This window comes from Natator depressus, chromosome 8 (genome assembly GCF_965152275.1).
Source record: "Natator depressus isolate rNatDep1 chromosome 8, rNatDep2.hap1, whole genome shotgun sequence".
NCBI lineage: Eukaryota > Metazoa > Chordata > Testudines > Cheloniidae > Natator > Natator depressus.
This window is the reverse complement of record NC_134241.1, coordinates 15,120,674-15,147,291: the sequence shown is the minus strand read 5'-3', so window position 1 is coordinate 15,147,291 and position 26,618 is coordinate 15,120,674. Positions and strand designations below refer to the sequence as shown.

The 26,618-nt window shown below is 48.0% G+C and overlaps 1 long non-coding RNA gene across 1 annotated transcript; it reads right to left on the bottom strand.

The window, feature by feature from the left end:
• Nucleotides 1–2,189: 2,189 nt before the first annotated feature.
• LOC141992751 (uncharacterized) lies at nt 2,190–25,728 on the bottom strand. Its single transcript, XR_012640640.1, has 3 exons — nt 25,673–25,728; nt 4,401–4,578; nt 2,190–2,741 (listed from the first exon to the last, which is right to left on the bottom strand). It is a non-coding gene; the product is annotated as an uncharacterized LOC141992751 (long non-coding RNA).
• Nucleotides 25,729–26,618: the final 890 nt, after the last annotated feature.

Here is a 26,618-nt window from a genome sequence, read left to right as displayed (position 1 = left end):
GGCGACTGACGACATGGTTTACAGGGTTGGCTTACAGGGAATTAAAATCAACAAAGGGGGTGGCTTTGTGAGAAACTGAATGGCCCCATCAGGGATAGAACTCAAAACCTCAAGGATAGAACTCAAAACTGGGTTTAGCAGGCCGTTGATTTCAGAGAGGGAAGGAGGGAGGAAGGAGAAAATGAATACAAAACAAATCTGGTCTATTTCTTGTTTTGAGCCACTTCATCTCTCTTTATACATCTTGCTGGCAGCAGACTGTGCAGTACGACCGCTAGCCGTCATCATCTCCTGGGTGCTTGGCAGAAGACGGTGCAGTATGACGACTAGCCATCATCTTCTGCTGGCTGGAGGTTAAAAGACAGTGCACTGCTGGTAGAACTCAATCGCCACGAGACGAAACAAGGGAAATGACCTGGCTGAGTCTCTCCCATGTTTGCCCAGGCGCCCGGTTAAAAGAGCACCCAGGACCACATCGATGACGGCTACCAGTCATACTGCACTGTCTGCTGCCAAAAGGCAATTAACTGCTGCTGTGTAGCAATGCAGTGCCACGTCTGCCAGCACCCAGGAGACATACGGTGACGGTTAGCTGAGCGGGCTCCATGCTTGCCGTGGTATGGCGTCTACACAGGTAACTCAAGAAAAGAGGTGCAAAACAATTGTCTGCCCCTGCTTTCACGGAGGGAGGGAGGGAACGGGGGCCCGACGATATGTACCCAGAACCACCCGCGACAATGTTTTAGCCCCATCAGGCACTGGGATTTCTACCCAGAATTGAAATGGGCGGCGGAGACTGCGGGAACTATGGGATAGCTACTCACAGTGCAACGCTCCGGAAGTCTACGGTTGCCTCGGTACTGTGGACACACTCCGCCAACTACATGCACTTAGAGCATTTGTGTGGGGACACACACAATCAACTGTATAAAAACGCTTTCTACAAAACCGACTTCTGTAAATTTGACCTAATTTCGTAGTGTAGACATACCCTAAGTGTATACACACACTAGCACAATGGGGTCATGATCTTGGTTGGGTCTGAATCAAAGGAACCAATGACTACGAAGTGAACTGATAACGATGCCTTACCCAGCCTTTTGCTGCATAAGTGCCAGAGAAATACCCAGGATGAAATCACTTTTATGCTGCTCACTTGCAGTGGAGGGATAAAAAGGAGTTTCTCTGGAAAAATGACAAGTTCTGCTGGCACAAGCTGCCCTTCTCGCCTCCTCCCATTCCGCCGGAATGAGGGTGAAATGTGCTTAAAGCAAAGACAGAAAACAACATTAACTGCCTTGGGAGAGATTTTCCTTTCAGAGTCCTGGGTATGTCTACACGGCAATTAAACACCCAGGGCTGGTCCATGCCAGATGACTCAGGCTCGTGGGGCTCAGGTTAATGGGCTGTTTAACTGCAGCGTAGACATTCGGGCTCAGGCTGGAACCCTGGCTCTAGGACCCCGCGAGTTGGGAAGGTCCCAGAGCTCAGGCTGCAGCCCAAGTCCAAATGTCTACACCTCAGTTAAACAGCTCCTTAGCCCAAGCCCCACAAGAGTGAGTCAGCTGGCATGGGCCAGCTGCAGGTGTTTAATTGCAGCGGTAGACATATCTGAGAGCAAAGAAAAGTAACTGAAAATGATGGGCCGATCTTCACCCTGACAACCAGGCTTGCTCTAGGCAGCCTCCTCCCAGAAGAAGGGTGAAATATGCTGATACACGCTATTCATTTCACTCATGATTCATAGAGAAACTTCTTTATGAAACTTAAGGAAACCCACATAAAATCAGCACCCTGGCACGAAGTGAGGGCAGGCATGGAATCCGCGCATCCCAGCTTAGCTAACCTGCGTGCCCATCCTTTGAGGAAAGCTCCAGATTTTCACAAGGACTGAGAAGATCCTGAGAGGAGTTAAACAGCTGGACACTGCAGCATGGAGTTACACCAGCAAATAATTTGGCCTCAGAAGTCCAGAGTCTCCACTAGCTGTCTTTTTGAGTTATAGGAACACTTGTTCGAAGAAATTATGGGCAGGTCACTTTTCACATGCACCTGATGTGCAGGTAGTTGTATCTCAACCATCAATACCATAGTTTTTGGATTCTTCAGCAGTGGGATGGAATTAGTTTCAAAAGGGCTTCCCCACCAACAAAAAATGACCAAAAAGCAATCAAAGAATCTCTGCCGATATTGATACAGTATAAAGCATCGGTTATTAATCTCTGCAGGCAGCATACTGGATCATACAGACCAACAACCTGCTCTGGTATGGCAAATCCAACATCCCTACTGTCTGTCTCCAATGCATTCAAGAAATCATTAATCTGTCATAAGTGACAGGCCATACATTGCCATATACACAGAACCTTGGTAGCAAGGGGAGAGGGATAGCTCAGTGGTTTGAGCATTGGCCTGCTAAACCCAGGATTGTGAGTTCAATCCTTGAGGGGGTCATTTAGGGATCTGGGGGCAAAAATTGGGGATTGGTCCTGCTTTGAGCAGGGGGTTGGACTAGAGGACCTCCTGAGGTCCCTTCCAACCCTGAGATTCTATGATTCTAAGCCATGAATTATGCACCTCCCCTAAGGGATTTTAGGGGAAATCCAGATGTGTTCATATAACCGCTTGATCAGAGGCTGCTGCTTCTTCTACTACTGATGATGATGACAACCTTTGCTTCCTTTACTGTAACTTATCCGATGAGAGAACACAAGTCAGTGGTCAGAGTGTGAGTTTCAGTGCTAAAAAAAAAAAAAAAAAAAAAAAAGGCTGTAATTGCCTGTATAGCTTTGAATTTGAGCAACAGGAGAGGACATAAAGGTGTTGCTCATCTCAAATCAAATGATATTTCTCCAAAGGACACAGCGTGGGAGACAAGACTGGGCAAAGAGCAGGATGAGTCCGGCCATCATTCAAAGTTCAACAACCAGCATCTCACAAAGTAACTTGCAAGCCTGTGTGTTCAGCAGGAGTCCCATTGTTTTATAGAAACCTGAGCATTTGAACTTCCAGTGTTCTACCATGCAGATAATGACAAAGGTCTGTTTCACTCTGTTCATTCTGTCAACCACTAATGGATACCATCAACAGGGGTGAAAGTAACTTAAAGAACTTACCAGTACGCAGGGTGGCCGGGCTCCTGGGCAAGGTGGGGGGGGGGGCGGCTCTGGGCCCCTGGAAGGGGCGGGGCCAGGGCCAGACTCCCCCCCACCAGCCCATCTGTGCTGCCCAGCCCGTGTCGCCCAGGGCTCCAGCGGCGATTTAAAGGGACCAGGGCTCCGGCCGCTGCCGGGAACCCCAGGCCCTTTTAAATCGCAGAGCCCCAGGGAAGCTGCCCCTTCCCCACACTATGTCAGCAGCCTTGCTAGTACGGTCCTTAAAGCGCTGCCATGGCAGCCCTTTAATGTTGTCTGTGTGCCGGCCCATACCAGCGGCCACTTTCTTACCGGTACACCGTACCAGCCCATACAGGCTTACTTTCACCTCTGACTATCAAGGTCCTGTCCACAGAGTCCTTAAGCTCTTTAATAGCACAGTGTGTAGGGAGCTATGCGTCAGCTCGATTGTCAAGCCCAGTTAGCGGGCATCTGTGTTCCAAGATGTTTTTTATACTATGGACAGGACAACTGTCCGAAAACAGCACTAGGGAACAGACAGGGATGGACCTACAAAAGAATAGCTATACAGAGGCCTGCTCCCAATCCTAGTCTCGCAGACAGCTGCTGTAAATCTCAGAACAGCTGTTTTTTAAAATAAAAAACAAATTGAAATTATGTAAATATACATCATCCACGGGGGCAGGGGAGAGGGAAGGGATTTACATATCAATATCAATTTGTAAATGGCAGATATTGAGACTGACAAACAAACCATATTTGCAAATCTACACATCATAGTCCCCCTGGAATCAAGAAGCTCAGCCCCATGTAAATGTTCATTTAGACCATTTAAAAAAAAAAATTATTTTAGTGCCATTAGACTATGTAGCATTTACGCTGCACTGTTCTTTTCCTCTTCAAAGTTCTGCACAAATGTTAACCTTCTGTAGACCATAGGCACGTTACTATAAATTGACTTTATTGCTCTGTTGTGAGCAATTAGGTTAACACTTAAGAACTAGCAGAATTTTGGGTCTCATTCATCCCTCCCTAGTGTAAGTCCATTTGCTTCAATAGTTTTACACGAGGGTTGGATTTGACCCAATGTAATAATTGACCCAACCACTTTCTCCACCAGGTTATCATAATTCTTGGTTTACTCATCATGAATCTATAGAGTATCTTCTCTACGAACCCTTCCCATTCCCGGAGGATACTTTGCTCATCTAGTGCATCGCAGACTGTAATTACTATCCGCCAAATGACCTAAGCAAAGTTATTTGCCATGATATAGTGACTCACCCAGCTCTCATTACAAAGCGCACAGCACGGCAGCAGGTCTCAGATTGTGCACTGTAACTTGCTGCTCCAGCTCGTGTAGAGTGTGTGAAGGAAAAGGAATTTCCTCTCAGTGTTTTTATTTCCAGCATGCTTAGCCTTTTCGGAGAAAGTCCCCTTCAAAACCCACTCAAAGCGAGCCCTGTAGAAGAGAGGGAGGGAGCGAAAGTGCTCAGATGGGACCAGACAGCTCTACAAAACTGTGTTCAGATCAAGGAAAAAGCATCTTAAATGTTGCCTACAGAATGTTACTTATAAAATGGGGAGTGTTAATGCTTCCTGACAGCCACTAATGCCAGACCCCTTACAAAACGGTCCCACGTTATTCGGCAGCAGTGGTCCAAACCACTACAGCTTGTACGGGTGTTTTGCAAGTGTAGTAAGATCCCCTCCATGTGTCCACATATGAGTTGTTCAGATTGGAAATATGGGTTCTCAAAATCATTGAGTTAAAACAATGAGCGAGCAAGGTCACTGCCCTGGACTATGCTTTTACTTTGTAGTATTATATTGTACTTGCCATTATTCCACTCCATTGACCCACAGTATGTCTGCACTGTCGGCTGGCCCGTAGCAGCTGACAGGGGCTCACAGGGCTCGGCTGTGGGGCTTTCATTGCTGTGTAGACTTCCATGCTCTGAGTTGCATCCCAGGCTCTGAGTCCATCCCGCCCCACAGGGTCCCTGAGCCCAGGAGTCTACACAGCAATGAAACAGCTCCCACAGCCTGAGCCCCAAGTTGTCTTTGCTGTGTAGACATACTCCAAGAGACTTGGGAGGGACAGAGAGAGAGAGAGAGAGAGAGAGAGAGAGAGAGTAAAAAAAAGAAATTCTATGTTTTAAAAATATCTAGGGACCATCCCTGCCACATAGTGACAATGGCTGTTATGGGCTTGATCCTGCAGTGTGCTGAAAGCTCCCTACTGCTATTGACATCAGCTGCACCAGGTCCTTACTTCCCGTCAGTCAGTGTACTCTGCTGGCTTCAGCAGAGCTGTGCCAGGGTACAGCCATGAGGATCTGGCCCAACTGGCTTCCTTGGGAGCTGAACGTACTCAGCATCTCTCCCCAGCTGCTCACCACCTTCTGACAGCAATAGCTACCCAGGGAGGCATACTGGAGTTGCTTGCAATGCGCACATCACAGGGCATCTTTGCAGGACACAAACCTTAAAGGGATGTTGTCAGCAGAAAAGGCCCCAATCTGTCTGACGTGCTTTTTTTAAATGAACTATTGTTTGCATGTAACACAGAAGAATTACTATAAATGAAACAAATTAAGGGGGGAAAAAAGAGTCTCTGTGTTATGTTTCACAGCATACAGACAGAGAAGTTAAATAAAACAAAATACTCTTGCTGGAAGGTTGCAACATAACTCTACTTTATTTCTTCAGTTCAGAAGAATAACACACAAGAACCCCAAAACAGAGAGAGAAAGAAAGAAAGCAGGCTGCTTCCTAAAACAGAGAGGCACATCTCACTCCACCACCTTACTCTAGACTGGCTGTGTGCAGACTGACTGCTGGCAGACCCAGATCGCACCATGCTTCCCGGCAGAGCTCCCTAGTCTGCAAGCAGGACCAGGAAACTCCTCTAAGCATTTAAAGTGACAGCCTACAGTTTCAATACTCCACATTCTTTTTAATTTGGTTTGTTTACTTTGGCATTCCACAGCATACTGCGTATAATCAGTTTCAGTGTTTTCCCTTATATAGTCAGTCTGTTTCCCTTGCTCTGTGTGTGGGCATCTTTCACTCTATAACAGAGGCAAGAAAAATAATGTTAAAGCACAGGGCGATGATGATGAAACACTAGGTACAGTACTTGACACTATTTTTTAACTAAGTTCTTGCAATTGAAAAGATTTCAAATTGATGGTGTCCCTTTATTTAGAGGCCACTGCTGTGACTTGTAACATCCTTTCTTAGCTGATTTAGTGTTATCTTCACCTGTGATCTGAACGAGAGTCCACTGAAGTCAATGGGAATCTTTTCATTGGCCTCTGAGAGACTTTGGATCAGGCCACTAGAACCTGCTCCCACTCCCTTTAGGGGGCATCTTCACTGAAGGAGTAACTTTAAATTCTGTTCTTGGTCCAAAAAATCACATTCTTTGCAGACTTCACATTGGAGATACACCAGAACTTTGGTGTCAGCTCTGGCCAGCCGGCTGCATGCTGGGAAGATGTCCTTTTGGTCACCATTCCAGTCAGATGGAGTTCTGTACTGGAGCTGGAGAAGTGCATTTGCTGGTCCTGGAAGCCAGGTGTGAACGTGGTTTCGAACTAGAACATATTTTTTGCAGTGATTCCCTCTGCATTCTGTCTGAGTAAAACCAGATGTGGAGCAACCAATTAGTCTGAATGCAACTCACCCTGGAGTAAGCAATGACTCAGAGTTTTTTGGTTGTTTGTGGTTTTTATTCCCACCCTCCACCCCCAATCATCATCTTTTACAGGTAGTCTCGCCATGCTGATCTTTATTAATAGCATTCTGCGTGATAGGTTTTTAGAGTCTGAGCCAAGTCAAGTCAAAGGCAAAATTCCCATTGATTTCAGTGGAAGCAAGATTAGCTGCCTACTCAAAGCCTCAGGGCACATGAGACACTTTGGGCCTGGTTTTCAGAAGTGCATCCATAGCCCCAGCTGAAGTCAGTGGGAGTTGCAAGTGATCAGCACCTCTAAAAAATCAGGCCTTAAGTTTAGTTCTTAAGAACTGAGACACCTAAAAATCAGAGATCACTTTTAAAGTGACTTGTTTAAGGTGGAAAGGAGGACTTGTGGCACCTTTGAGACTAACAAATTTATTTGACCATAAGCTTTCGTGAGCTACAGCTCACTTCATCGGATGTTTAAGGTGGCACACTGAAATTGACAGGGCGAAATTACAGTTCCCACCTCACTTCTCTAGTTCAGAGGCTCTCGTTCTTTTACCAACTGGATCATGTCTTGTGGACACATCCCCAGCCATTCACGATGGCATAATACCCTTGAGCCAACTGTTTACATGGAAAAATAGTGCTAGGAAAGTAATGCGTTTTTAGTTTCTCTTACTGTGATTTAGCAGCTGGAAACAAGGAAGAGAACTCATGCTATGGGGCCAGTCAGCTCCCAACAGGCCATAGTTTGAGAACCTCTGCTCTAGAGCACACTGCCCTTGAAGGAAGTGTTCATTTAAGGAGAGTCAGTCCACTTTTTGAGTAGGATTCTTTGAGGAAACTGCCTCTGAATTTCCCAGCAGGAGAAAAACTAACTTCCCCCCTGTCCTATCAAGATTTCCCATGGGTTGGAGCAGCACATGAAGTAATACCTTCTTGGCAAAGGAAACAGTGAGGGAATCCTGGATGGTTAGCGAAGAGGTAACAACTGAGAACGGGTGATAGCTCAGGGAAAGCAACCACTAGCTTTAAACATCTGTAACACACGGAGTGTAAATGTGTATCGCCTTCTTTTATAAAGTGCTTTACATTTTTATGCACTGTAGAGACACTGGGCACTTAACTCTTGTGACTCCCTATGAAGGAGGCATGTTCCATAGATAGGAAAAGCACGGCACAAACAGGTGAAGTAACTTACTCAAGGGCACCCAGCAAGGCAGCGGCTGGGCCTGGATTAGAACTCTTGAACTACTGAGTCTCCTCTCTGTGCTCTTTCTTCTGGACCATGCTGCCACAAATAGCTCAGCTGTAGCCCATGTCAGATGAATTTGTGGGCTACACTAAAGTTTCCAGTTGTGATGTTCTCTCCCCACGTAATGCAGGATGTTACACGCCAGGTAATTGTCACACGAAGAAAAGAATTGTCAGATGAAGTCCCATCCCATCTAGATTGAGGGCTCACAGAAAGAAACTGGCCAGCGTAACGCACACACCAAATACCAGATAAATCTCAAAACATTCACCAAACCCATACGTGCAGTCGTAGAAACGAGCAAGTGCATAAATCATTGGCCCCGTTGGGCAGCCTCAGCAGAGAGAGTAAGGCCTGACTTAAACAAGAGGTAGTTTTTAAACAGCAGGGGTGCACTGATACGGTGACCAGACTGCAAATGTGACAAATTGGGACAGGGGGTGTGGGGTAATAAGAGCCTATATAAGAAAAAGACCCCAAAATCGGGACTGTCCCTATAAAATTGGGACATCTGGTCACCCTGTGCACTGATGAGAATGGGAGCAGCACATGTGGGAAGCTGGCCCTGCATCTGCTGTATGATAAGATGTCCTCAGGCTCATGGGACCCCTAACAAAGCAGGTGGAGGAGGAAGGAGCCTTTTTCTTTTGGGAAGCAGCACAGGAAGAGACTCTGGGCATGTCTACACTGCCATAAAAGACCTGAGGCACCAAGTCTCAGCACCTGAGTCAACTGACCCGGACTTGTGTGGGGCTTGGGCAGCAGGGATAAAAAGAACAGTTTAGATGTTCAGGCTTGGTCCAGAGCCTGGGCTCTGAAACCCCATGAGGGTGGAGGGACTCAGAGCCCAGGCTCCAGCCCAAGCCCGAACGTCTACACAGCTATGCTTAGCCCTGCAATCCCAAGTCAGTTGACCCAGGCTCTGAGACTTGGTGCCATGTGTCTTTTTTGGCAGGATAGACATACACCACACAGCCCCAAATTCAGGTTCTGACAAGCTGTTTCTCAGTTTTCCCGGCAATGACGTAACCAGGTAAGACACCTGCAACTTTAATGTTAGCAGCCGAGAAACCAAACTATTATATCAGCTAACAAATCACAATACCTGGCCAAGAAACACGTGGGCCCAAGCCTTAACTAGGTCTCTCCACTACCCATAGTGCTGCACTCACCTGCTTCATCTGATTTCCCAGTAACTGTCTGAAAGGAAGCTTACTTCAGCGTGCAGCTAGTCAGTCAGCTGGAGTTAGGTTTTCACCACTGTTTCATAATGAACTAGTTGTGGTTTTCCACTCTCACATTACGGGCACCTCATGTTTCATACAGAGGAATAAGAACCCACGGGTGACTTTATTCACCAGGTTTTAATTGAGTGCCTAAGCTAGGCTGTTTGTAGTACTCAGTTTATCTACCTCCATAACAATAAAAATAGAAGAACTTTAACTAGAAGTTCACCTCCTTATAGACCTTTCTAGCACTGTGTAAAGTATGTGGCAGATGGGATTCCATTCAGATTTCTTAGCATTTCCTCTAATATCAGACTTTCGTGAACCTGAAGTTTCCTAGTCACAAGGATTGTGTTCCCCGGAGTGTCTCCCCCGGCTCCCGGCACAGCTCTTTGTTTTGGAGGAGACAGACATAGCAAATGGTGGAGGAGTAATGAGAAGGGCCAGTGTGACTTTTGAGAACACTTGCTGCCTTCTGTACCTCTGCTGAGCAAACCACAGTGTTTCCTGAACTGAGGTGTGAAGCACAAAATACTTCACATAGGCCTAGCAGACCAACCGTCACTGGTAACAAACAGAACAGTGATCATTTCCTGGTCTTTAATGTATAAATCAGGGAGCACCGATGTATCTGTTTGCCGGTGCGTGATCCTTGTTCCACTTAAGGAGGGATGTTCAAGGAGTTTTACTCCAGTATGGATTTGTCTAATCCCTTTTTAACCTATTTCCTACCTAGGCATTTCTAGTGTGTCCATTACCATGGTATCTAGGCTCAAGGGGCCTGAACTAATGGCTGCTGAAGCCAGCGGGACTCTTTCCTGTGACTCCAATGGGCATTGGATTAGACCCTGAACACAGAATTAAGAATCACCTAACAAATCGTCTGCAGTGGCATCCTCCTCTTCCCTACCTCTTGTGAGGTTGTGACACTGGTGCTTAGGTGCCAGCTCATGCCAGGGCCCCTAGGCATAGGTGCCGGCTTCCTCTGGGCCCCGGGGGGTGCTCAACCCCCCACTCCACCCCAGGCCCTGCCTCCACCCTATCCCTTCCCTCAAGTCCCCACCCCGCCTCTTCCCATCCCCGCCCACTCCCCCCAGCGTGCCCAATCCCCACTCCTCCCCCTCCTTCCCAGAGCCTCTTGCACGCCGTGGAACAGCTGATCGCAGCAGGCAGTAGGCGCTGGGAGGGTGGGGAGGCGCTGATTGGCGGGGCAGCAGGCGGGCAGCAAGTGCTGGGGGGAAGGAGGGAGCTGGCTGCCAGTGGGTGCTGAGCACCCACAAATTTTTTCCTGTGGGTGCTCCTGCCCTGGAGCACCCATGGAGTCGGCGCCTATGCCCCTAGGCCTCAATGAACACTGACAAATGCATAGCTGGAAACCAGTCTGGCTCACCTGTGTGTTAGCATTGTTAAAATAGATGTTAAATTGATAAGAATGTGTTTAGACTTTATGAAAGAGCAGGAACTTTTATTTTTTTAAATCATCTGGCAATGCCCAGGGATGAATAACCCTTTTTTCTACAGACTTCCTGATAGTACCACAACACAGCAATAATATTTGTAGATCCCTTGTCATCCTCCAAAACATTTCACAGCTATTCATTGATTAATTCTCACTATAGCTTTGTGAGATAGGGCTTTGGTACTTTACAGGAAGTGTGGCAGAAAGCATAATTGAGTCAACCGCTCAACACCTCAGAGGGAGTCAGTGTCAGAATAGGGATTAGGGGTGAAATCCTGGCCCCGTTGAAGTCAATGGGAGTTTTGCAATGGACTTCAGTGGGTCCAAGATTTTACCCTAGAATTCAAAACTTCCTGTATTCCAGTCCTGTGCTCAGAACATCTTCCAGAAGAACTCATTAATGAGAGTGAACTAAAGAGAACAGGACTAATCTCTTCAGAACCCAGCATGAAGGCTTGTAGAAGACATTCTACCGCATTCTTCCAGTTACAGTGGGGAAATTATCACAGGTGATGTGGTTCATGAGAAACTATCCTGCTTTCTCTTCTTGGTTACAGTGTTATCTTTTGAGGTTGGCTTCTACATCAAAGATGGTCTTAAAGAGGGAGCAATTTCCTTGTAAAACCTTGATTTTATTTTGGGCAAAAGCTGGGCAAGGCCTCTCCTCTCTCCTCACATTTTAATATCCGATGGCTATATTTATCAACAGGAACTTGTCCTCTGTGGGATGTAGAAGCCAGAAGCAAAGCATCGCTGTTGCAAAGCGCAGAACAGTACATATTTTGAAATAGAACAAGAAATAGTACACTGAGGAGTGAGTTTGGTTTTTGAGGGAACCTCTGGGGCCCATACAAAACTACCTATATAAGTTATAATAACTGATGTGAGTCATTGCTGGTTTTCAGACAAACAGCTTTTCTAGCAAAAGCTTTCATGCTTAGCTAAGGCGTTTGTGAAACAGAGACACTATTTTAAATGTGTCACTTGTTGTTGTTATCAAGTATCATGCAAAAGAAAACCCCAAATCCATCATCCAAAAAGTCAATGAAAGATGCAGCAGCATTAACAGGAGTCCATATCTTCCCTCCAGTTAGGACATTCGGTAGTTCCCCGTAAATTGCAAGCAATGTCTCAGTTATGGGTTAACCTTCTCCAACACTACTCAGAGACCGTAGAGGGATAAGACTGTCAACTGAAATTGAAATTTCCCTGTTATCCGCATGTGTGTTTGGGGAAGGTACAGCTAGAGATTTTGCCAAGTTGAAGCCTCTGTTTATTAATACATCTAATGCATTTGGGTTGTATCTGCAGTGCACCTGCTCACTGAAGCAGAAACCCTAACAGTTAAATGATCCATATACCGGAAAATTGAAGTTCAGAAGAAAATGTGCTGTCTGCAGCTGGAGGGTACTGAATGTGGGTCTCGTGTACAGATCTATCTTGCCTATTTTGAGCCAGATATAGGGGCCTAATCCTCCAAGGTTCTCAGTGTCTTCAGTACCCATTGAAATCTATGGGAGTTGAAGACAATCAACACGTGTGAGTGGAGAGATGGGGAGACATTCAGGGCCAGCATACTCTTTGTCCATTTGCATACATTGGCTTTGCCTATCCGCAGCAGAATTTAATTGCAGAGTTCATTTTTTCCTATCAGATCAAATTATGTTCCAAGCTAAATATGTAATTTTAAACCTAATGGAGGTTAATTAAAAGCTGAATAAATCTGAAACTCTATGGCTCGGCAGAGCACTAAGAATTGCTAAAAGACTAGTACTACAAATACAGAAATCCAAAAAGCAACCAAAAATTGAAGACTGGAGCACAGACATTGTTAGCTTGGCCACCATGGAAAGAAGCTGTATACCAAACAGAAATACCCAAGAAAAGCTCTCAGAAATATGCGATGCCTTCCTGAAAGTATCTGAATTATCTTATTGAATACATGGGCGTCCCTTTACCTTCCCCTCCTCTTTATGCAATTCCTTCCCTCCCTTTCTCTATTCCCCTCCTCTGAATTTTGCTTCTATTCTTTCTCTTAATATTTTTAAACAATTGGATTTGTATAAACAAATTTTGTCTGTAAATTGTTTCATATAAATAAATTATTTGTATTTTAACCATTCATATTACATTTCAAATATAGCTACGTTTAGGTAGCAAATGGTTAATATAGGGAAAGTTTATGTATTTTGAGAAGTTTACATATAGTTTGTGTTGGTTTTTTCTGTATATATATTTTAAAAAATTAAAAAGTTAATAGGTTTTGGGGTTTTTTTTGCCTTGTCTGGTGGCAGAGCAATGGAGGCTGGTGAGATCTGACATTCAGGGCAAGGCAACAAGGGGCCCAACACACATAAGAGAAATAGGCTGAATGAGGGCTTGTAGGGAGATGGGAGCTAAGTGCAGCACCAGGGGTGAAAAACCAAGGCCCAGGCCTGAAAAGGTTGCCTGCAGAGAAACAAGCAGAGCAAACACCAGATCTGGCAAGTGTTTGGCACCTCTGTGCAAGGCCTCACATAGCACTGGGAGGAGGGAAAAGGCAGCTTCTTCCCCTTACAATGTTATAATGCAATGTTTTACATGGGAAAGACACACCACAGGGTACGGCTACCTTACGCGTTTTTTACCCCTCTCTCTTGCTCAAGGTGATCCATAAAGCTCTCCTCTCAGAATGGTTAACAGCACAGTATTATCAGTCAGTGCCCTAAGGTCAGCCACTATTCTGCCAGACAGCTATCTGTTTCCCACCAAGCCCATACATCTGGGATTTACTAGTTATCTGTAACTCCTACTAGGGAAAGCAGAATTAAACACACATTGCAATGTTATTGCTAATTTAAACTACAGACAATTATAGTTAAAAGTATGATCATTTACTACACACTCTGCTATAAAAACACCAACATAGCCAATTAACAAATAAAACAGACTCAACTGTCACTGAAACCAGGGCTGAGACATGACCGGGTTAGTGTTTTTGTGCCTGTAGGTGATTGAAAACCATGGGAAAAATCTTGAAGTAGCAGCTTGCAGGAAGAAACATTTCTGACCCAGGGTCCTGCAATTTTCCCTACCTGCTTACTGCTCCTTTCCTCCTCTGTGCCCCTCTCACCCACCACCCCAAGCACGGGAAATACTCCTACAGTGCATTCAGTACACCAAGGTTACATTTCTAGTGGTTCCTGGCAATTTGTAGGCTCAGTGAGCAGGTAATTATATAACACATTCAACATAGAAGTGATGTCAGAGTACTTGCAGTGAAGTGGAGCACACAGGCCCTTCAGGTCTGTCTTTGTAGAAGCAGCCATCAAAATCCCAAGAGAGAGTTTCTCAGTAATCCCTCAAGGGAGTAGTACATAGATTACTAAAGGAAATACAAAAGTCCAAGAGGGTAAACTGTTGGTTTTTGCCATACACAGCAAGGAGAAGCTCTCACCAAACTGAATAGCTTTATTGCTGTGGCCTTATACAGCTGGCTGAGCTATCCCAGAATCCCCTGCATTAGGATAAATCAAACTGCTGGTTCATGCCTATCCGTGCCTAGTGCTATGTAGCATCAAACGGAAGCCCCTATTGATAAGAAACAAAAGCCTCTAAACAAAACACACAGAATATATAGGTTTCAGAGTAGCAGCCGTGTTAGTCTGTATTCGCAAAAAGAAAAGGAGTGCATTTATGCATCCGATGAAGTGAGCTGTAGCTCACGAAAGCTTATGCTCAAATAAATTGGTTAGTCTCTAAGGTGCCACAAGTACTCCTTTTCTTTTTACAGAATATATAGATAGTGAGAGTGTTCTGGATTAACGCTGAAGATAAAGAGACTCACACATCCACTGCTTCCATCATTCATATAGGAATAGGAGAGAAGGAAAACTCTAGCATAAACAACAACATATTTTAACACACAGTGCTGTGGCCCCAGGTAAGACTTTCTCATAGCACTCTCCCTCTAGTGACAGCTTCCACTTCCTTGCAACTTTAAGAAGAAAAAGAAACATGACCTTCAGTCATGCTTGAGTGTTGATGTAAGCAGGGGAATAGTCCCGCTATTGTGGGGAACTTTCCTGGCTTCTGCACTATCCCTAGTGCAGTGGGCTAGTGAAAGGATTTGAGTCCTCGCTCCCACTTCCTTTACCCAGTAGCCTCCCTGCCCTTGAGGGCTCCCCTTCCACTCTCCTGTCTGGCAGAATCCTCGTAACCCCAACAAGGCTGGGCCCAGGATTCCTGGGGGGCTCGACGCCCAACCCTGCTGTGATCACCTAGGACAGGGGCTAGGGTTCCCCACTCCGGGGTACTCTCTCTGCACTGGGCACTTCTCTGACCCACTGACCATAACATACAATTTAAAGCAAATACAAGTTATTAAATCAACAATTAATTTTAAAAAGAATAAGGAAAAATGGGAAAGGTTAAAGGGAACACATCAACCTGCTCTGTGGCAGGGAACATCACAAACTGTGTCTCTGGAATGTCAGGGCAGTTCACAGTCTGTTCCTTGTAAGTCCCAGGCCACCTTCTCAGGCCCTGGCTGTGCTGCAGGGATGCTGTGGGTTGGACACTTGCTCTGGTGGGGCCACACGCTCTCAGGCTCTAAGGGGTAGGACCCTTCTTCCCAGTGTCGCCCCCGCCCTGTCAGGGTTACGATCCAAGCCTGGCCTGCAGAGCTCCTTGGCTGAGGCGTCACCCTGTGCTGGGCCCGCTGCCCAGGGTCCCCCTCACACTCCCCAGCTGCTCACCGCACCCAGCTCCGGACTGCTCCAGCCCCAGCTCCACCGCTCTGTCTCAGCACTGCTGCTGCTGCTCTGCCTCCAGCTCCCTGGGCTGCTTCTTTGGTCCCTCTGGCTCTGGTTGCTGCAGCTCTGCTCCCAGGACAGGTCTGCTCTCTCTGGGCTGTGCCTCTGGCTTTGGGGCTGCAGCTCTGCTCCCAGCACAGGGTCTGCTCTCTCTGGGCTGCTTTTCTGGTCCCTCTGGATCTGGCGCACCTCTGCTCCCCAGCTCAGCTTGGGCCCCTGCTTTCTCCTTAGCTCGGCCCCCCTCTGTCTGACCCAGGCAAGTCCAGCTCACATGGACCTCCGTGGCCTCCTGACTCCCTGATTAGCCTGCCCGCCCTGTCATTCAGGCTGACCTGGAGCACTGGCCTCTCCCCATTGTTCCTGGGGACTGTCAGTCTCAGGTTCCTGATTTCCCATCGACCCCCCTTTTAGTACGGGGAGCTAGCAACTAAAACACCCCCACTGATTGTTAGTAGGGGACAACAGTCCCCTTATATTGACATGGGTTAATCTATGGTAGTGCCCAGAAAGGACTGCTTGGGAATAACCAGACAAACTCTTTCTTCTAATTATTTTTTAATATTTATATTAAGGTAGTGCCCAAAGGCCCTGACCAGAATTAAGGCCCCATTGTGTTAGGTGCTGGACAAACACAGGGTTAGATGTGGTCTGTATCCCAAACAGCTTTCAGTCCAACCTCTCAGTCTCTTACCAGTCAGTGGAAGTGTTCGCAGTGAAAGGATACTCAGATCTAGCAAATGCAATGAGTCCAAGTCAAGACACACATTTTCCTTGTGTTCAGCAGCACTGTATTCCTGAATTATTTGGTGACAGGTTTCAGAGTGGTAGCCGTGTTAGTCTGTATCAGCAAAAAACAACAACAAGGAGTACTGTGGCACCTTAGAGACAGTACTCCTCGGGTTTTTTTGTTGAATTATTTGGCATCTTCATGTATGGAAAATCAGGCTGACAATTGTGTATTGTAGATCAGTATAACTGAAACCATCTGACAACCCATGTGCTTGAGCAAGAAGAGGCAGAGAAGGTGATGCTGCAATAGTATAATCAAAGGCGTAGCTCCCAATTAACTTTATTGCCAGTCTCTGAACAGTTTTCAAATGCTCTGGGACTTACAGTTTATACTGGCTGTTTGGGGTGGGAGGAGCCATCACTGCCTAACTTTAAATGGAGGGTGGGAGGAGAGACACAAGAGCCTCAGAGGCAGAACAGAAAGAGCAGAGAGAGGGTACTGACAGCAGAGACAGAGCACAAAAGTGGGGGAGTGAGGTCTGGCTATGTAGGGAGCAAGGTGGGATTTTATTTGCCTCGCTGGAGAGACACAACTGCCAATATCCTGGTGTAACTATCTCCCTTGGTCTAATGTTTGTACAGCTGCTATAGCCCTTATCAAAAATAAACTGCCCACCTGAAGCCATGATGGAGCTTAACTAAGAATGGAAGGACTGCAGTTAAAAATACTGAAATGCACTTCAGTCCAGTGATCAGGAAGCAAGTGACAAGCAAGCGAGTGAGAGAGAGGGGATGAGCTGAAACACCCAGTGCCAGGAAAAGAGAACTGAAGCTACCACCATTCTTGGGAAAGAAGAAGTCCCTGGGCCTGATTCTGATGTTTCTTAGCCAAATTTGACATCAGTGTAGCTCTGCTGACTTCAGAACAGCTATTGCCTCATTCCTACTGGTGTAAAATTGGAGTCAGGTCCTGCCAAGGCCAGGGAGCAGCCCAATAGCACTGGGGAGCCCACAGCGTTGTGTGGTGATGGACACGGTGGTGTTATATTTTTAAGCCGTTATTCCTCTTCTCAGGCAACATCTTCTCAGGGGACAGGGAGCAGGGGGCGGTTGGATAGGCGTGGGAGTCCCGGGAGGTCTGTCAGGGGCTGGGGTTGTGGATACTAGATAGGGGTTGGGGCAGTCAGTGGACAGGGAGCAGGGGGCGGTTGGATACGGGGTGGAATCCCAGGGGGGTGGTTAGGGGCAGAGGGTCCTGGGAGGGGGCGTCAGGGGACAACGAGCGGGGGGGGTTGGATAGGCGTGGGAGTCCCAGGGGACCTGTCATGGGGCGGAGGTATGGATGGGGTCAGAGGAGTCAAGGAACAGGGAACAGGGGGGGCTGGATAGGGGGTGAGGTCCTGGGGGGTGGTTAGCGGTGTGGGGTCCTGGGGACAAAAAGCAGGGGGTGTTGAATGGGTCGGGAGTTCTGCGGGGGGCAATCGGGGCGGGAAGTGGGAGGGGGCAGATAGGGGGTGGGGCTGGGCTGTTTGCGGGGGCACAGCCTTCCCTACCCACCCCTCCATACAGTTTCAGAACCCCGTTGTTGCCCTCAGGCCAAAACATTTGCCCACCCCTGTCCCATCATGATCTCTGGGAAACTTCTCTTTCTATCCTTCCTGCCCAAGGTCAAGGAGATTAATATTCTTAAATGTACTAGTGAACATGGAGAAGGCCATTTCATCCTAAACATTCCTTTCACAGTAATTTTAAATGGGTTCAATCAGCCCAATGGTGATTTTGTGTGTATGTTTGTGAAACTTGAGTAAAATGGTTTGGCCAGTTCTGAGAGGCATGCGGGGGAGAGAGGGGAGGAAGGAAATACACTTTGTATTTTTAAAAGCAATAGTTAAAATAACAGAGAGGGCTGCATGGGTCAGGGGATTGGAAATGAGAGACAGAGATGTTGATCTCTACTTTACCGATTCAACTCCACCTCAAGTCAGCAGAGAAAGAAACTAATTACCGTCCAATAGCTCTGACTGCATGAAATGATTTGTTCATTGCAGTTCAGTCTGTCCACAGCACAGAAGCTGCCATCACAAATAGCCTTGGTTAGCACCTTTGCTGTTTGCCTCAGAAGAAAGGTGAGAGGTCCAAATGGGCACAGAGACTGACCTACCTACGAGTCTCCACGGGAGATGCACATCGGGGTGAAGAACCCGGCATTAGTAGTATCCTGGGGCTGACTAGACCTGGTCACACTGACATCCTCTAGTCAGCCCCAGGATAAAGGGAAAAACCTAAGTGACTGGAAATGTCACTGCTGCACAGCTAATCCATAGCAATTATTTTCAGTCTACTGCAACAGCAATAGCCAGAATGTCCAGGGATTTTGGATGTCTACTGCGATCGTTTAGAACTAAATCCACCACCAGTACAGAGACAGGCTCTACGGCAGGTTAAAACTTAGTAAAAAATTTGAGACTCACTGGCCTAAAATGACCCACCAACTGCATTTTGTCTTTTTCTGCAACCCATCTAAGGTTCAAATTTGTGGGAGGGGCAAAATCATAGGCCAGCATCCTTCATTTGCCTCTCCACTGGTCCCTGCAGCAGTATCCTCGGCCCTGGCATGACAATTCTGATCCCAGCCTGGTGCGGAGGGGAGTCCCAGCGGTGGGTGGGCTGGAGAGCAAACCCGCCCCACACTCACCTCACATCAATGGCTACTGTTCTGCAGCGCTGGGCCTGGTTCCCTGCCTCGGGTGTTCTGACCTGCTGCACAGGGTCACAGTGCCTCACAGGTTTGGCCTAGCTGTCCCCTGTGCCCAATTGAGTGAGTGGCCAAACCGGAGTGGTGCTGTGACCCCCATGCACCAGATTGAAATGCTATTCATTGGAATTTGGCCCAGCTGCCTCTCTGTCATGAGGAAGGGGTGGCTCACCCTAGATCCAGCGTCCCGTGGCCTCCCCTCTGCACTGGGACCGAGTTCCTTTTAGAACCTTCCAGCAACCCACTGTTTGGAAAACACTGGCTTGGCCAACTTTTTGTGCCCTCCTATCCCTACAGTCTTCCATAACACAGATCCTCCAACCACTGCAGGCCCCTTTCTTACACCCGTTTACCAGCCATTTAAAGGCGTTAGCAAAATCTACCAAAGAAGTGACAACATCACTGAACTTAAGTTCACCTTTAAGCAACCTGGGAAATGCTAACCACAAACGTGAAGCGTACATCTCCAAAGCCACAACCTCTCTCATCATCAGTCGTGTCATTTTATTTGAGCTTATTACATTACAGAAAAGAAGTGGTGAAAGGCTCAAAGGTGCACTTTAATGCAGATTGAAATATAATCTCCCACCAGGTTCACAGCTTGTTAGTTAGGCCTTTCGTTCCTTGCTGTGTATTATTTAAATCCAGGGGAGCTCTCAGATAATGTGAATGAATCTAATGTGCAAGGGATGAATAAATCCATCCCAGCAGTTTTAACATGACAGATGGTCAGAAAATATTTCAAGAGTTCAAAACTTCAGTGAAAACATACGGAAAAAAACTGTGGAATTTGTTGTCCAATTCTAATTAGCACGTCTAGTTTCACCTTTAAAATGGAACTGTCATATTTTTATACACTCATATAGCAGTTTTCATCTACCAAGTGCTTCGCGAACATTAGCTAATTATGAGGAAGCACAGTCTTATTGGTTAAAGCTCAGAATTAGGGCTATGTCTACACTACCACTTATGTCGGTATAACGTATGTCGCTCAGGGGTGTGAATAAGTCACCCTGAGAGACATAAGTTACACTGACCTAGGCTTTTCCTACTGGCATAGCTGCCGTCACTCGTTGGGGGGTGGATTAATTGTTGACAGGAAAGCTCTCTCCCGTCGGTTTAGAATGGCTCCACTGGAGAATTTACATCACTGCAGCTGCATCAGTTCAGGTGCATCTGTAAGCGCTCTGGTACAGCCTAAGCTTCAGATTTGGGTTTCACCACCAGTCCTGGCGCAGAGTTCCTATGTGATCGCAGTGTCCCCCATTGTCAATTGGGGATCATACTTCCTTAAATCACTAGATGTTTGTGAGGAGTAAATCATCATTGTTTGTAATAACCTTGGGATCCAGTGGGTAGGCGTTATATAAATTCAAAGGATGAGAATATTAGTAAGGAATTTCATACTCATTCTATTAACAATTTAGGATCTAAAACAGCTTGCATGGTTTTCCAGAACACATTTCACGTGAAAAACAAAAAGACGAGAATCAATGTTTTACAAATCCCCATATTCCCAAATCCACTTCAATTGTTCATGCTTCAATCTGTTCTGCTCCAGAACCCTCGCAAGGGAAACAACTGAACAGAACCTGGGTGAGCTAGGGACCCACTTTAACAGGCTGTCACCCAAATGGGATAAAAAGGCGTCCTTTCAACCAGCCTTTCACCTTGTTACACAAAAAAACACAAGTGATCACTAGGAAAGGAAACTCAGAAAAGGAGCAGGAGCCTGTATGGAGCTTTGCAAACATATTATTGCCAGGGCGTTTTAGGGCTTTTCCATATCCCTGCTAAGCTCCGTCTGGGCTGTAGCCTTAGCTGGTATAAACTGGAGGTGACTGACACCACCTGAAGACCTGGCCCTCAATGGAAGCGCTAAAAGGCTTCATTAAGCTTTGATGGCAGCATTGAGGTGTTGGAAGTCTATCAAGTTGTTCTGTGTCCCCTAACATTTCTCTCAGTGGTTAAGGTCCTGTGGGAGTGATGATCCCCCAAGGTTTTACCCCTGTGTGGTCTATACCTGGGATTGTAGTGATCTCATAATCTAGTGACAGTGAAAGACACACACAGAGATGAGCACACACTGACAAAGGAGTGCTTGTATGAGAATTAACTTTATTTCCTAGGCCTAGTCAGACCAATCAGGTCAGGGGCCACTGTGGCTACTGTTACCATTATGAGCTAGATCAGGGGTCGGCGACCTTTCAGAAGTGATGTGCCGAGTCTTCATTTATTCACTTTAATTTAAGGTTTCACGTGCCGGTAATACATTTTAATGTTTTTTAGAAGGTCTCTCTATAAATCTATATATTATATAACTAAACTATTGTTGTATTGTAAAATAAACAAGGTTTTCAAAATGTTTAAGAACCTTCATTTAAAAATTAAATTAAAATGTTGATCTTACGCCGCCAGCCCGGGGTTCTGTTCACCTAGGCCGGCAGCGGGCTGAGCGGGGCCTGGGGCCGGGATCCCGGCTGGCAAGGGGCTGGCAGCCAGAACCCCAGACCGGCAGTGGGCTGAGCGGCTCAGCCCGCTGCTGCTCAGGGGTTCCGTCTGCCAGCTCCTGCCAGCCGGGATCCCGGCTGCCGGACCCGCTCAACCCGCTGCCGGTCTGAGGTCCCGGCCCTACTTACCTTCTCCCTAGTTCTTGCCATTCTCTTCATCTCTCTCTGCACTGAGCTGAGGGTGGGAGTGCACTGAGCACAGGGCTGGGTGTGAAGGAGCAGACTGGGGGTTGGGGTGCAGCGTCTGGTCAGGAGCTAGAATGAGGGAGGGGGCTCAGGGTTGGGGCAGGAGGTTTGGGTATGGAGTGCTTACCTGGGCAGCTCCCATTTGGTGGGAGGGGTGCAGGTGGGAATGTGGGGGGGAAGTGCACGAGCTCCCATTTGGTGCTCAGGGTGGGGATGGGGATGTGGGGGGTGGAGGGGCTGGGTATGTGTGGGGGTGCCAGTCAGGGCTGGGGTCGTAGGGGAGATGGAGGAGCCAAGCAGAGCGCTGGGTGTGTGTGAGGGGGGTACAGGGCTCAGGGCAGGGGCCTTGGGGTGTGCGGGGCTGCAGGGCTCAGGGCAAAGGGCTGGGTGTGTGTGTGGGGGGGTCAGGGCAGAGGGCTGGGGGTGTGGGCTGGGGTTGTGGGGTGTTCACGGCAGGGGGCTGGAGGGGATATGCCCCGCTTCCCCAAGGCCCAGCCCCCGCTTCTTCTCTGCCTCCGCTGGCTGGGAGCAGCGAGCAGGCTGACTCTGCTCCTCTCTCAGCTGATCAGCCAGCAGGGACAGGGAGGGAGAGGAGGAGGAGGAGGGGCAGGGACCCAGCACACTGCAGGAAGAGGCAGGGGAGCTGGCAGGACCAAGCTTCTGCGCCTTGCCCTCTGCCCCCGCGGGAGGGGGCGGGGAGCGGAAAAGAGCAGGCAGAGCAGGGCTGGATTGTTAATGGCACCCTGCTGCCTGCCGGCACCCTGTGCCATTAAAAATGGGCTCGTGTGCTGTCTTTGGCACGCGTGCCATAGGTTGCCGACCGCTGAGCTAGATCCTCAGATGGCGTATATTAACATAGCTCCACTACAGTTAAAGGAGCTGCATCAATTTGCATGTTATGAGGATCTGGCTAGTTATATTTACATCTACACTAATTACCTAAGATCACTATAGGGAGCTCTTCTTTCTATGGTTTGCATTCACTCAACAGCCAGGTGTCTCGTTAACAGGGTGGATCATGGAAGGCAAACGCCACTCCATAGAAGAACGAACGACGTGGGAACATTTAATTTAGCACAGATCTTTACTTTGTTTTGGGCAGGGAAAGGCCTTGCTAAGTGCCACTGCTTTTGCCAGCGCTTACCGAAGGTCATACCTACATATCTATACAGTTACGTCGGCATACAGCCGCCAAAGTCTGCATGTCGCTCGGTTACTTGGCTGCTTGTGTCAGCACTGCGACTACTCACCAGGCACACTTGTGTCGATGCAAAGTGCAATGCACTATGGGAACGTATTCCAATGTGCCACGCTCTGCCATCTGGCGCAATGCCATATGGGCCATTTTTGCAATGTGTTGTGGGATAGTAATGACTCACCCAGAGATCTCTGGGAGCTAGGGGTCAAGTTCCCAGCAGGTAACTTTCTCCATCCCATCACGCCATCCAGAGCCCATAATTTTCAAACGCCACCCCCTGCAAACTTGCATGACACTTCTCAGTCTCTGCCATCTCTGGCTGAAGCACAGAGTCCGCAGAGCTCTATGCTGTTCTCGTGAATGTTGCAAATACAGAACACACACTTCCCCTGCATTTGAAGACCTTCAGGAAGTACAATAACCAGGAACACGAGAATTTCTTTGAGGACAGTTTGCTGAGGGACACAGTGAAGAACAATTCAAGATTGTTGGTGGCATTCACAGAGCAGCTACAGATGATGGAGTGCTGCTTCTGGACCTGAGAAAAAAGTACTGACTGGCAGAATCATATCATAATGCAGGTTTGGGACAATGCACAGTGGCTGCAGAACTTTGGGATGCGCAAGGCCATATGACTGGATCTGTGCACGGAGTTCACCCGAGCCCTCCAGTGCGTGGACAGCAGAATGAGAGCTGCATCAACATGGAGAAGCCAGTGGTGATCACACGCTGGAAGCTTGCAATACCAGATTGCTACTGGTCAATGAGAAATCATTTTAGAGTTGGAAAATACACAGCAGGGCCATTGTTGTGCAAGTGCGTAGAAACATTAATTATGTCCTGCTATGCAGGCCTGTGACACTTGGCAACGGGCAGGACATAGTGGGTGGATTTGCAGCAATGGGCGTTCCTGAACAGTGGTGGGGTGACAGACAGCATGCAGCTCTCTATTTTGGCACCAGCCTACAGAGTACAACAGAAAAGGAATCTTTCTATGGTTTTGCATGTGTAGGTGAATCACTGGGGATCCTTCATCAACATCAGTATTGGCTGGTCAGGGAAGATGCATGACACCCATATCTTTAAGAATACATGGCTGTTCAGAAATCTGAAAGTAGAGACATTCTTTCCTGGCCAGTGAATTACCACTGGTGATATTGAAATGCCAATAAAGATGCTAGAGGATCCAGCCTACCCCTTGCTCATGAAGCTATACACTGGCTACCTGGACAGCACCAAGGAAAGATTCAATTACCAGCTCAGCAGGTGCAGAATGAGAGTTGAATGTGCTTCTGGCAGATTGAAGGGATGTTGGCAGTGTCTACTCACTAGTTCGGAGCTCAGTCAGAAAAATATCCCAATGGTTATCGCTGCCTTTTGTGTCCTGCATAATATCTATGAGGCCAAGGGGGAAAAGCTGCCACCAGGGTGGAGGGCAGATGCAAAGCAGCCGTTGACTGACTTTGAACAGCCAGACTCCTGGTTCATTACAAGACCCCACAATGGAAACATGAAGTTGAAGGAAGCTTTGAAACAGCACTTTAACTGTCAGCCATAGTAGTGGTCTGTGGGCCTAGAGCAAGGGTGGGCAAACTATGGCCCAGGGTCCGCATCCGGCCCACCAGCCATTTTAATCAGGCCCTCAAGTTCCCACTGGGGAGCAGGATCTGGGGCTTGCCCTGCTCTGGTGCTCCAGCTGGGAAGCAGGATCGGGGGCCACTCCGTGCGGCTCTCGGAAGCAGCAGCATGTGCCCCCTCCAGCTCCTACGCATAGGGGCAGCCAGAGAGCTCTGCTCCACATGCTGCCCCTGTCCCAAGCGCCGCCCCCACAGCTCCCACTGGCCAGAAACCGCAGCCAATGGGAGCTGCAGGGGTGGTGCCTGTAGACAGGGCAGCATGCAGCAGAGATGCCTGGCCACGCCTCCGTGTAAGAACGGGAGAGAAACATGCCGCTACTTCTGGGACCCGCTTGAGGTAAGTGCTGCCTGGAGCCTGCACCCCTGAGCCTCTCACCATGCCCCAACCCCCTGACCCAGCCCTGATCCCGCTCCTGCCCTCCAAACCCCTCCTGCACCCCAAACCCGTCATCCCCAGCCCCACCCCAGAGCCTGCACCCCAGCCGGAGCCCTCACCCCCTCCCCCGTGTCCCAACCCCCTACCCCAGCCCTGATCCCCCTCTCTGCCTCCAAACCCCTCAGTCCCAGCCCGGAGCACCCTCCTGCACCCCAAATCTCTCATCCCCAGCCCCACCCCAGAGCCACACCCCCACTGGAGCCCTCATCCCCCCCCATACCTCACCCCTCCTGCCCCAGCGCAGGGCCCCCTCCTGTACCCTGAACTCATTTCTGGCCCCATCCCAGAGCCCACACCCCCAGCCAGAGCCCTCACTCTCTCCCCCTCCCAACCCCAATTTTGTGAGCATTCATGGCCCGCCATACAATTTCCATACCCAGGTGTGGCCCTCGGGCCAAAAAGTTTACCCACCCCCAGCCTAGAGCTTTACATGCTGCTTGTAGTGCTTACTTTACATTTGTGAATATGACTGGGTGTTTTGCAGTAATTATGAATTCTGTGATGCTCGGCATGCATTTACAAATACTGTCTGCTTTGCATTTTTTGCAAACTCTGCATTCTGCAATGTTTGTTGTGAACTTTGCCCTAGTCTACACTGGTGGGGAGGGCGGGGGGGGGTCAACCTAAGATACACAACTTCGAATAGTGTAGCTGAAGTTGGCATATCTTAGGTCAACTTACCTGCTGCTCCCCCATCGACTCCGTTTCTGCTTCTCGCGAGCTGGAGTTCCGGAGTCAAAGGGGAGCGCATTCGGGGATCGATTTATCGTGTCTAGACGAGACGCGATAAATCAATCCCTGACAGATTGATCACTACCCGCCGATCCAGCGGGTAGTGAAGACCTGCTCTAATAGAGTTAATTTAATTCTCCAAAAAACCCTTGTTGAGTGGGGGAAAAAAAAACAACGCTGCAGAAAATCAATGTGCAAAAGCCAAAAATCACATAGGCCCTATTACACAAGTTTTTAACTTAATGGGGTGAAAGTTTAAAATTATAAAAGGAAGTAAACATGTGTGTCCAGTCGAGGAAACAAGCATAGTCCAGTGTGGCTACACACACACCTGCCATGGTTCTCACAGGTCAGTGTATGTAAAGCTGTGGTTTTCCTTACTGTCCCTGGCATGGAGTGGAAGGGGTAAGGATGTGCCCTGTGAAGCCATGTGGTATATTAGGAGGTGCAGGCAGCAGTGACCATGGAATTCTCCAAGGACTGCAAAGGGTGGGCAGGTCTGGGATTTTTGGACTGGTAGGTCAATCAGGGCCTGCAGCACTTGAGTTTGCTACTTGAGCACTAAAGATCTGCTACATTTCCCGCTGCAACTCCCGAGGCCTCTTTCTTGTACTCTCTTTCCTTTTCCATGCTATTGGTCACGGTGGCTCTCCAAGCCCTTTGTTCATGGTCTGATGAAGCACTGGCATGCAGGATCTCACAAATCATGTCCTCCCTCATTCTCTTCTTTCTCCTCCTCTTCAGGGTCAGGTGTTCTGCTGGCGAGGAGGGGGCACCTCTCAAGGCTACCCTGCCAAAAGCTGCTGATAAAAACAGACAGATGTGCCACTGGATTTACAGTCACAAGAGAAAGGGAAAGATAAGTTTCAAAACTCTTCCCATACACACTTTTAAT